At 45.3% G+C, this 12,026-nt stretch overlaps 1 protein-coding gene across 41 annotated transcripts in view; it reads right to left on the bottom strand.

The window, feature by feature from the left end:
* CLIP1 (CAP-Gly domain containing linker protein 1) overlaps positions 1-12,026 on the bottom strand; it is a 145,425-nt gene that overhangs the window by 106,395 nt on the left and 27,004 nt on the right. For 14 of the 41 annotated variants that reach the window (XM_086347475.1, XM_086347488.1, XM_086347502.1 and 11 more), the window contains exon 1: positions 10,427-10,515. The exons of 5 other annotated variants lie outside the window; for them this stretch is intronic. The gene's annotated coding sequence lies outside the window, so the exon portion shown is untranslated. Of the gene's footprint in view, positions 1-1,280; positions 1,510-6,088; positions 6,142-9,521; positions 9,738-10,426; positions 10,516-12,026 lie in introns of those variants that run through there. 22 more of the 41 variants (XM_086347478.1, XM_086347511.1, XM_086347490.1 and 19 more) reach the window with 8 other exon arrangements.

Raw genomic sequence — 12,026 nt, 5'->3', positions numbered from 1 at the left:
AGGATAAAGTACAGAAGATGAAAATAGTGTAGTAACTGTTTGCCTAAAAGGATCAATGTGAAAAACCCATTTAGACATTCAAGGGCAGACACAAGCAGGGAAGGATCAGAAAATTAATTGGCCTCTTAATTCAAATGGTGCTACAAGGAAGTTGTAATTTCAATTTCTAACTGGCAGAGCCCTTATCGAGCAATTTATAAAGTCAGTCTACCAATCTTAAGTGTTGGTTTGAGAATATCACACAGTAGGATGCTGAAGATAAACAGAAAGTTTTACATATTTCCATCAAAGTCAGAAGTAGAATGTTAAATGATTCAACACTCAGTTAAGGATGCTTGCCAAAAAAAGTCAGAAAAGGATGTCAATACAGAGACATAACCCCTTGAAAAATTATTCTGTGCTCGAAAATTACATGTTTTTAAATTTTGAAGCATATATGACATAGTACCAAATACAAGTTGTACCCAGAGTTTCAAAGTCTACAGCTGTTTTTGAAAGGAGGGGGAGGGTGCCAAAACCCAAGCAAAGCAAACAGAGCTGGAACATTCGATGACTTCTCTAAGACGGAACGCTGAGCCATGACGTGTCGGCCTGCAATTAGGAGTGTCTCTGCACGGCTCAGTTTGAACAAAGATTCATTTTCTGTTCCTGTTACTTAGATAAGCAGAAAATAAGCAGTCTCCCGAAGTTCCTCCATCTGCAAAGGACTTTTTTTTTTTCAAAGAGCTGAATAATTAGAGCTATTCTGCTCATTTATACAAGCTTTCACAAAATTCCTACAATTCTGTAACTCTAATACCGCCAGCTTAGAGACAGATCTTAAATAAGGAACTGAAATGACTAGGCCTGGTTAGTATCTCCCAGAAGAACTTACTTAATAGGTCGGCAGCAATTATACTAACGTGTAAAAAGGAGCAAATGTGCTTAATATAGCATCATAAAATTTTAGAATTAGAAGAGACCTGCAATCTAGTTCAACTTCCTCATTTTACCACGGAGAAAACTAATTCTAAAAAATGAAACCACTTGTCAAGGTCACAGTTACTTAAAGGTCCAGGACTTAAACCCCAGTCTCCAGTTTAAAGACTCCTGACCTTCATCTATGCAGATGAATAAAAGTTTTCTGGTCTGTTATAAACAGCAATGAGATGAGTAAGTCAATCTCAAGGCAGGTTAAAACTCATTTCCTTTTCCAGCCTTCACAAAGGAATCAAAATTGGCACACTTTTCACTTGCCCTTCAACAGTCACACGTGGCCCATTCCAAACGCAAACGCTCACCAACTGCTTGTTCTGAACAGGAAAAGGGCACACAGACAACAGAAGAATCAATGACTTCCTCACTGGTTTTTTTTCCCCCCCTCTTTATAAAAACCTTCTTGCTTTTACTTTCCAAATGAGCAACTTTAACAGTTGCAGGCTGGGAATTCCCAGGCGGTTCAGTGGTTACGAGTCAATGCTTTCCACTCATGGGGGCCCGGCTTCACTCCCTGGCCAGGGAACTAAGATCCTGCAAGCCAAAGGAAAAAAAAAAAATAGTTGTAGGTCTTTAGAGGGAATGGAGAAAATAACCAAATTTCAGTTTGCACAATCCTGAAGGATACTCGGCTATTTCAAATTTATTCAGATGTCCCTAAGACGGTTTTCCCGTACAACCACCGCTGATATTGTCAATAAAAACTAGGAATTGGTTTCATTTGGATCTTAATAACCTAACTTCATTGTTGGTTATTTTTTACCTTTGTAGGTAATCTTTCACACAGACACAGGCAAGTTCTATCAGATCTTACAAAGAAACTCCTTTGGAGTTAAACAGTGGGAAATCAAACTGACAAACATACAAAAGGGCCTGAGGTTTGGCAAGGCACAAGTTCTGACATGAGAAGCACGAGTTCCTACCCCATGCGAAATACTTAGCTCCTCATAAATTAAAGTTCATCAGTGCAAGCTGTTGTCTAAAAGTGTGCCCTTAGACAGTGGCAAGGCACTCCGACTCAAAGTAATTTTCTATACATGGCAGGAAATAAGGTTTTCATTTCCCAGACCAGTAGAAGTGGGTTTTCCCCCATTCAAGTTACATGAGAGAAGAAAACTGAGGTGCTGAACCCCGACTTCCTTTAGGAATGGGCATGCGGGAAGACACAAGGGATCAAAGGGGAGAGAAGAGTTCGGATACTGTTTTACAGATATTCATTTAATCGTCATGACGACTATCTGAAATTCCTTTGATCCCCAGTTCAGAGATGAGAAAATTAAGTTCTAGAGGTTATCAGTTTGAACCAGATCTTCCAGAAAGTATTAACATAAAGTGAATAAAGTAGCAAAGTAATAACAGAGTTGGGATTGGCTGCTGGAGAAGACTCCTGAGAGTCCCTAGGACTGAAAGGAGATCAAACCAGTCAATCCTAAGGGAAATCAACTCTGAATATTCATTGGGAGGACTGACGCAAAAGCCAAAACTCCAATACTTTGGCCACCTGATGGGAAGAATTGACATTGGAAAAGACCCTGATGCTGGGAAAGACTGAAGGCAGGAGAAGGGGATGATAGAGGATGAGATGGTTGGATGGCATCACAACTCAATGGACATGAGTTTGAGCAAGCTCCAGGAGTTGGTAAAGGACAGGGAAGCCTGGAGTGCTGCAGTTCATGGAGTCACAGAGTCAGACATGACTGAGTGACTGAACAACAACAAATAACCAGAAGTTTGCCTATTTACCACCTATAACCAGATAAGTTTTGAGCAATCATCATAAGAAAGACTTGCAAAAAAAAAAAACAAAACTGAAATGTTACAAAAATGCTGCTATGTTGTGCTCAGTCCTGTTTGCCTCATTTGGACCCCATGGACCTACAGACCAGTAAAAGGGACTCCTGCTCAGTGCAGGGAAGCCTCTCCTTGATGCAGACCCAAATGTCTTAGTTTTATTTCCTATTACCTGCCCTCAAAGTACAGAGCAGTAGATCTGCTACGATCTCAGCAGGCTACCCTTTATGCCTTTGCTCAATCCAGTCCAGCCTAGAAAGTCTTCTCTAACCCATCCCTGCCTAGAGACCCTCCATCTCCATCAACACCAAACGCAAGAGCTACTTCCCACTTCGTTGTTACTGTTCAGTCGTTCAGTCGTGTCTGACTCTTTGCAACCCCACGGACTGCAGCATGCCAGGCTTCCCTGTCCTCACTATCTCCCAGAGTTTGCTCAAACTCATGTCCATTGAGTCAGAGAAGCCATCTCAACCTGTTGCCCCCTTCTCCTCCTACCCTCAATATTTCCCAGCATCAGGGTCTCTTCCAATGAGTAAGTTCTTCACAGCAGGTGGTCAAAGTATTGGAGCTTCAGCATCAGTCCTTCCAATGAATATTCAGGGTTGATTTCCTCAAGGACTGACTGGTTGGAAGCTTCCTTAATCCTCTCTCACACACACACAGAAAAATCCTATGGACAGAGGAGCCTGGCAGGCTACAGTTCATGGAGTCACAAAAGAGTTGGACATGATTTAGGGACCAAACAACAACAAGCCGTGTGAAACGGACTGTCTTCCAGGGCCCCAGCACGCCTCCACTTTAGCCTCTAACTGGCTCACTGTTAGCTGCCTCACCTGGTGAGACAGCTGCTTAGACCCAGCACAGAGTCCTCACAGCTCTCAAGAGATTTTTGATAAATCAGTATTTCTGGGGTTTTCTCCTACCCCATAGGACACTTTTGATTGGTCACATTCATCTGAAAAGCTTTACTGTAATAAATCTGCTGCTGTTGCTGCTAAGTCACTTCAGTTGTGTCCGACTCTGTGCGACCCCAGAAATGGCAGCCTACCAGGCTCCCCTGTCCCTGGGATTCTCCAGGCAAGAACACTGGAGTGGGTTGCCATTTCCTTCTCCAGCCATTTGCAAAATATGCCAGGTGACTCACAGTCAATCAGTGGTACAGGACTGGTCTTTCCTCTGTCTTCCTGGGCCTCTTTGGTATTTGAAAGGGCCAGTGACTCCCTTAGCACTATCATCATGACCAAATCCCCACATTAAGACAGCAACCCCATCAGGTGAACAGGCAGGTGTTACCCCCACTTTACAGAATGAGAGACTAGAAGTCAAGCAACCGTCCAACTTCACAAGATTCACGGAGCTGGGGCTGAAACAAATTCAGGACCGCAAACTTTTTTTTTTTCCCCTTAAATCTTTATTCCCAAGGTTCAAACTTCACTGGAGAAAGCAAGTGCTTCACACCAATAAAAAAGCATGCATATAGCTAAGTAATTTAGCATTATGAGGCCTGTGGGATTTTAGTTCCCCAAACAGGGCCAGAATCCTCATCCCTTGCATTGGAAGGTGGATTCTTAACCACTGGACCACCAGGGACGTTCCTCAAACTTAAAAGTAGTCCTGATTCCCCTCATGTTGGTGCGCTGAGAATATTTCCTGTGACAATATTAGACTTTTAATTACGTCAAAACAGAAATACAAGGCTTCCCTGGTGGTTCAGTGGTAAAGAATCTGCCTGTCAATGCAGGAGACACGAGTTCAATCCCTGATCCAGGAAGATCCCACGTGCAGAGGAGCAATTAAGCCCCTGTGTCACAACTAACAAGCCTGTGCTCTAGAGCCCGGGGAGCTGCAACCACTGAGCCCACGGACCCTAGAGCCTGTGCTCCGCAACAAGAGAAGCCGCCAAAATGAGACGCCTGTGCACCGCAACTACAGAATAGCCCGCACAGCAACAAAGACCCAGCACAGCCAAAACTAAATACATAAAATATTAAAATCTATATAAAAATACAGATCCAGCCATAAAGACTTTTTTTTTTTTATACTAAGCAGGCCCGACCCTGCTTAGCTTCCGAGATCAGACGAGATCGGGCGCCTTCAGGCTGATATGGCCGGGGCCCATAAAGACATTTTTTAAGTATAAAGAAAAAGATTAGAAGGATATACTCTAAAACACTGAAATAATTTTCTCTGGGCAGTAGAATTATGGATAATTTGCTTTTTTCTCTGTCTTTTAATATGTGTGTTTATATCTTATACACTGAAATCACATATTATAGGATGGCTAGTATATGTTATTAAAATGCAAAGGTCCTTGTAAAACTGGTATGCAAGGCGAAAATAAACCCGAGAACCTCAAAAAAGTAATCACTTCACTAGAAAACGTTTTTTAAAAATCTAAATTTGACTGATTCTAGAATCTCAATGTTGAAACTCAAGCAAGCCACATATGCCTTACAACAGAAATTAGCAATACACTTTTTTCCAGTCACCCATGTGTGTGAAAAAACACTTAGTGATAAAAAGTTTTCTTTCACTTAAGCTGTAAAAAATATAAAATAAAATCACCCTGCCTATAAAGTTTATTTTTCTATAGTCTGGAAAAGTAGAGTCTATGTATCTTCCTTCCTGCCTTAAGTTACTAGAATGTAATATCTCCAGTAAGAAATCATTCTATGGGGGAAACCAGATAAACAAAGAAGGCAGGAGATCAAAAGATTTGATTGAAATATTTTAAAGAAAATTTCCCTAATATCTCATCTTTCCTAAAAAGACAGGGAAAAAAAGTATGCCAAATATTTTAGTGTTCTACTTGACTAGGGATCTGTAGAACCAGGGAGGGGGGAGAAATCTATTAAAGTTGCCTTCTGTTTTACATCAAACCCAAATTTTGGATGATCTGCACGTCCTGAACATCTGGATCTTCAGGCCTTTAACTTCAGAAAAGATACAGTAAAACAAGCACTTGGCAATTTTAAGTGTAAAAAATGGGCAGAGTTAAAACTGGGATCTAATCCAAGCTATACTTAGACATAAGTAAGCAAAAGAGAATACAAATACCAAAACACTTAATTCAAGTCAGAAGTATATTAGACCTTATGCTTATATAAAACATTAGGGCAGCGAAATGCCTGTCTGTAGTCTCATTAGGATTCCTAAGAAGAGGCAGATGAGAGTATACTTCCCCAGGGAAAGAGATATAGGAAAGGGTTCCCAATAGGGATTCTGTAATAGGACTACTACTTTTCTAAGATTTTGCAAAGACTACTTTTAAGATTGTGTTGCTGAACCCCCATAAGACAGACAATCAAAAAAACAGACCCACCCATTGAGTTAGCGCTCGTGGAATCTGTCTTTCTGTAAGTGCCAGATGGAGATCTGAAAAAAAAAAAGCTCTTTACTAAATGTGGCCAAGATTCCTTGGTACTTGGTGCCAGGGCCAGGATATTAACCCAGATGTCCTAGCCAAATTCAAGGTTGGTTAATTACAGTCTGCCAACCCACCGGGAAAAAAAAAAAAGGCTCTTCTGTTCCCGATTTGAAATCTGAAGAGGTCACTCTTGAAATTCTTACACAGTACCATCAGTCAATATGTTTTCCCTTAAAAGTGCATTGTAACTCAAGTGCTGATTTAAAGCATATGGATTCCTTGAGTTCCATTTACATGGGAAACATACATTATGTATATTAAAATACATATATAAGATGCTATATTAGTTTAGAACCTCCCTAAACAGTCATCTAAAAAATTCATATTGAGACTAATACCATCACTGCCTTCCAATTAAGATTGAAGACACTTAAAGGCTTATATCAAACACAGATTTTGAATCATGAATCTTTTAAGACTAAAAAGGAAGGCTTTGCTGCCAGGAGCATAATTCCAGGAAAACGCAATATATGCAAATGTCAGTTACAGGGTCTCCCAGGACTGAGCAAAAATCCTGCATACAAACAGGAAAGTATATTCTTAACAGCAAGTCTGAACATCAAGTACTGGTCTGGCCTTTCTGCCAGCCACTTACTTAAGGTTTCATTGCCAATATAGTCTGTGCATTGCTTAAAATAATATAAACTAAGGTTCAATTTCTAGCTCTCTATTCACTGGCTGTGTGGCCTTTAAGGCAAGTTAGTGAAATTCTTTAAGCTTTACTTCCCCCACATCTTCAACTTTTTCTTCAACAAAATCGCTAGTATCATGGCACAAAATTCTTTATCTTTCACTATTTTAAAATATTTTAGGGACTTCCTGAGTGGTCCAGTGGCTAAGACTCCAAAGCTTCCAATGGAGAGCAGGGGCCTGGTTCAATCCCTGGTCAACGAACTAGATCCCACATTCCATAACAAAGACCTAGCACAGACAAATATGTACATAAACAAAGATAAATATTAAAAATAAATTAATATTTTAATACATATGTATTTAATACATATTTAAGGACTACAACCTTAAATTATCTAGCCCCTCCCAAGCTCCTGCCTCGGGACCCTTGCAACTGATTCCCTGGTATGATCTTCCCTCGGGGATCAACATTCCCTCACTTCACCTAGATCTCTATTTAAAAGCCATTTTCTCAGCAAGGTCTCCTCTCATCACCCTATCTAGAATTTCCGTTACCCTACCTCTTGTCTCCAAAACTTGTAGTATTTAGTCTTAATATGTATCACTTTCCAACATACAATAAATTGTATTAACATGGTTACTGTCTGCCTCCCCTACCTGAAGGGAGTTCCAACAACAGGGCTTTCCCTTTTATTTACTGCTGTATCACCAGCACCCAGAACAGCAACCAGCACACAGTAGGTGCTCAATAAACACCTGCTGAGTGAATTCCAAATGAGACCTCAGTACAGCCCACATACAGGTGCACCACAGCCCCACGAACTCCCTCTGGGGAGACTACCACACACTACAAAAAAATGCTGAAAAAGAGAACTTACTGGTTTGCAGTGATTACAACAGTGTCCATTCTTTATATTAGAGAAAACAATCGACTTCCCACGTCATTTGTACAAGGAAGAGGAGAGAGAAGCTGATAATTCAGATAAAGTGGAAAAATAAACGAGGTGAAAGGCTCGTTTTAGTTAACATTGCATAAAGTTTTCTTTTAATGTTAACACGTAGTAAGCCATCTTCCTATGACTTTACTACACTACCTTCAGTTTTGTTTTGTTTTGCCTTTTTCTATAAAACCAGTCCTGGGACTTCCCTGGTGGTCCAGTGGCTAAAATTCTGTGCTCCCAATGGAGGGGACCCAGGTTCGACCCCTGGTCAGGGAACCAGATCACACATGCTGCAACTAAGACCTGGTACAGCCAAATAAATAAATATTAAAAAAATAAAAAACAATCCTCAAATTTATGCACCTCATATTTTCAATTAACTGAATAATAAATATTGACTGAACACACAGCACTCTGCAGAATTCTGTAGAGGGTACTATAAAGTGAAAGTCAAGGTCCTTGAAATATACATATAGATATGTATCATATACATATGTATACATACACACATACACACAAATAGCTTGAGATAGATACACACAAACTCTGGGAAGAACAGAAATACATCTGTAATAAATAATGAAGAACAGGCAGCCAATATATGACCAATTCAAAAGTGCCTACCTTTTGTGGAGCACAGGAGGACCAAGCCCCCTCTTACACACCATGATTTGGGTTTGGAATGCCAACAGAGACAGAACTTAAAAGCAAGAGTCAAACATTACTTGCTTAAGTTCATATGCATTCACGGATCACAAGGGATGGGGCAGACTCAATGTTTGACAATAGGTTAAAAAAATTTTTTTAAGGTCAATGAGAAAAGCACCAAATTCCAAACTTATAAAGAACAGAAACCAGATCTGCCTATGTCTCTCTCACTGAGGCACAAGTAAGTGCTTAAGCAATTGTTAGGGGAAAAAAAAGAGGGATGGGCGATCTTTATCTTTAGACAGAATACCTTCACAGGGTCCACCCAGTTTGTTGTTCACCCTTTTGAACTAGGCCTAGTGAGAAGCCTAAGCTGTACCTTACCACTTTCTCTGAACCTCAGAAACTCAGGACCAGCCCTTGGCCAAGTAATCACCCACTGTCTTTGCTTTAAGGAGGGCAGACTTGCTCCTTGCAGGAGAGTCACTATACCAATTACCAAGCACCAGGAGTCAGAATACCAGAGCTTAAATCCTGACACTACCACTTATCAGCTATGTGACCCTGAGCAAGGTTCCTGACCTTTCTATGCCTCTTCTGTAAAATGGGATAATAGCACTGAATAGCACCATCACTGGGCTAGGTTAATTGAGACAAAACACATAAAAGACCTGCCCAGAGCTTGACCACAGGAAGCCCTCAATAAATGTTAATATTTCCAGAGAAAAATGCCCCAAAACTGAGGAGCAACATAGACCTGAGGATTCTTGCAAAAGGTTATTATTACACCCCAAATCCTAACAGACCTGGTCTCTGGACTTGTACATATTATAGGTAACAGTAGTAATCAATGGGAAAAGAAAAAAACACCAGCCAGGACCACAACCATAAAAGCAGCAGCAGTAACACTAGTCCTGAGCTCTTACCGGCCAGGAACTGTCCTAACCTGAAACAGGAAGAAGGCAAGACTGCTGAATCCAACAACAACCAAAAAAGGCAGCATATATTTTCCTCCACCCTCCTTTTTAAACACGTTAATTGGCGCCCAGGTTTTGCTAAAAACAGGTAACTAAAGATTACAGACTTAACGTGTAATTTCTTCATACCAAAGAGGTGGGGCTGAGAAGGGAGGAAGGGGGTGGTGCTCGGTCCCTGCCAGATGGAAAAGTCACATGAAGTGGAGCAACAGCGGAGTTGAGGGTTTCTCCGCGGATCAAAAACCACAATTTCTGAAGCACAGGACCTCCAAAGGAGGGGAATCAGGAGGCTCTGCTTTGAAAATAACCTCTGAACAAGTGTCATCTGTCTCCGGAGCCAATCCCCTGACGAAGCAGAAGGTTCGGGTTACGGGGCAGCGGTGTTATTTCGGAAATCCCTGTCAATCTTGTCATCCACCTTCTCCAAGAATCACAGTCCCATTCGTGGGGGGTGGGGTGGGGGACAAAAGCCACGGCCGGCCGGGCCCCGGGCCAGCGAGGCCAGCCCGCCGGCCGGCGCCCGCCTCGGAGGCCACGGCCAGGGTGCCCTCCATGCCGGCTCGCGGGCACCGCTGCCGCGGGCCCGAGAAAGGCTAAGGTGACCGCCGGGGCAACAGGTCCAGCTGGGCCTCGGCACCCCGGGGGTCCGGCCCGCCGCCCCAGGACTGAGGGGAGCGAAGAGGGGCGCCAGGGAGGGAGCGGCGCCTGGGGCGGCGCAGGGGCAAGGAGTCCAAGCTCCATCTTGAGGCGGGCGGAGGAAGGGAAGGCCGGGCTCGGCGCTCACAGGGCCGGCCACTTTCCGGCTCCGGGGAGAGCACCCCCAGGGACCCCTGGCCTCCAGGGCCATCTCTCCAGGGCCGCCCGCGGCCCCACGGGGATGGCCCGGTGCGCGGAACTCGGTCCTCCCTCTTGGATGCCGGGCCCGGTCCCGCCGGCCCCGATCCGGGCGGGCAGGAGCCGGTCGGGCAGGGAGAGAAGGGAAAGGTGAGGAGGGGATGGGGAAGGGGAGAGGGCCCGCGCCGCGCCCCACTCACCGCCGCCTAGGTCGCCGCCAGTGGCCACCACCTGCCCCACTGCAGCAGCAGCAGCCGCGCGGCCGCCGCCTCCCGCCTCCCGGCTCGTCGGCTCCGGGCGGGGGAGAGCGTGACGCGCCGCCGCGGGGCCGGGAGGGCGCGCGCCGCCTGCAGAAGACGCCGCGGCAGCTCCTCCCAGCGCGCTCCGCCGCCGCGCCCACCGCGGCCAGCCCCGCGCCCCGAACCTCGCGGCAGGCACCCGGCAACCCGCGTCGGGCCCAAACTCCCCCCACCTCCCCCGCCACACACACCGCCTCCTCTTTGTCTGCACCCGCCGCGGCTGGAGGCGAACCCCCAAACTCCCGGCGCGCCCGCCGTCCCGCCCTCAGATCCCAAAAAGGACCGGGTCAGGGAGGAAGGTACCGGGGAAACCCATGAGGCCTGTGCCAAGGGGCTTCTCATCATCTCGCTTCACTCCCCATTTTCTGAAAGTGTGCCCAGAATTTGCAAGCCACACCCGATAGATCCATTCAGCCTGATCACACAGCCGGTTGGTTTAGAGCTGATTTTTTTCCCCCTCCTAGACCCCCAGGGTGAGAAACCCTTTGAAACAAGCTAGGAGGATCGGCCAACAGCTGGCTAAGTTTCAGGAGCACCCTCTTCTGCCCTCCTTGCCCTCCCGGGAAGACTCGGGATGAGGAATCCCTGGGGAAAACGCTGAAAGGCGCTGCCTACAGCAGGTGAAGCTTGGGAAGGACCGTCTCTACTCTCCCTTTCCCTCCAGGGAAAGACGGAAGCCCGACACTTGCTCCATTACTTTGAGAAAAGCCTTTTATTCGCCCTAGCCGTTTGCACTGAAGCCCTGGTTAAGGTCCTGGTCCTCCGCCCCCCCCCCGCCCCCCCCCCCGCCCCTCGAGGATCTCCTTTAAAAGCTTTTGAAAGGAACTGGAGGAAAGCATCAGCAGCCTGCTCCGGGCTGGTGCAGCGGAGGGCGGCCAGCATTTCGCTCCCATGGACCATGGCAACCCCAGAAGCTTGGCAGCTCCTGGGAGAGGAATTTGCAGCTGTCAGTGGAAGCCCAGGATTTTGCAGCGACTCAGTGGTGGACAGGGGGCCGGGGGCTTCCTCCTCCTCTCTGCTAGAAGGGAATAATCAGGAGGGTGACCCCTTTGCTGACCCTTATTCAAAGCACCGGTGCTGCCTGGACCAACAGGCCTGCACAGAGCAGGGGCAGGAAACTACATTGAAAATGCATGGAGTTCTGAACAAACAAGAAAATTCATCTGCTGGCCCCTCCCCTCCAGTCACCTTTAAAGACACAAAAATTCTGTCTCTTAATTCAACATGGCATTAGTTTGCAAGTCTTGAAGCCAAACTGTGGTAGCACCTTGATAGTATGCAGTGGCTTCCGTGGTGGCTCAGATGATAAAGAATCTGCCTGCAATGCAGGAGACCTGGATTTGATCCCTGGGTTGGGAAGATCCCCCGGAGACGATAATGGCAACCCACTCCAGTGCTGTTGCCTGGAAAATTCCATGGACAAAGGAGCCTGATGGGCTACAGTCCATGCGGTCACAAAGAATCACAACTGAATGACTAACACACACACACACACACATTC

Source organism: Bos grunniens, chromosome 17 (assembly GCF_055505025.1).
Source record: "Bos grunniens cultivar Pamir isolate PY7600 chromosome 17, Bosgru_T2T1.0, whole genome shotgun sequence".
Lineage (NCBI taxonomy): Eukaryota > Metazoa > Chordata > Mammalia > Artiodactyla > Bovidae > Bos > Bos grunniens.
This window is presented reverse-complemented; position numbering and strand designations above follow the sequence as displayed.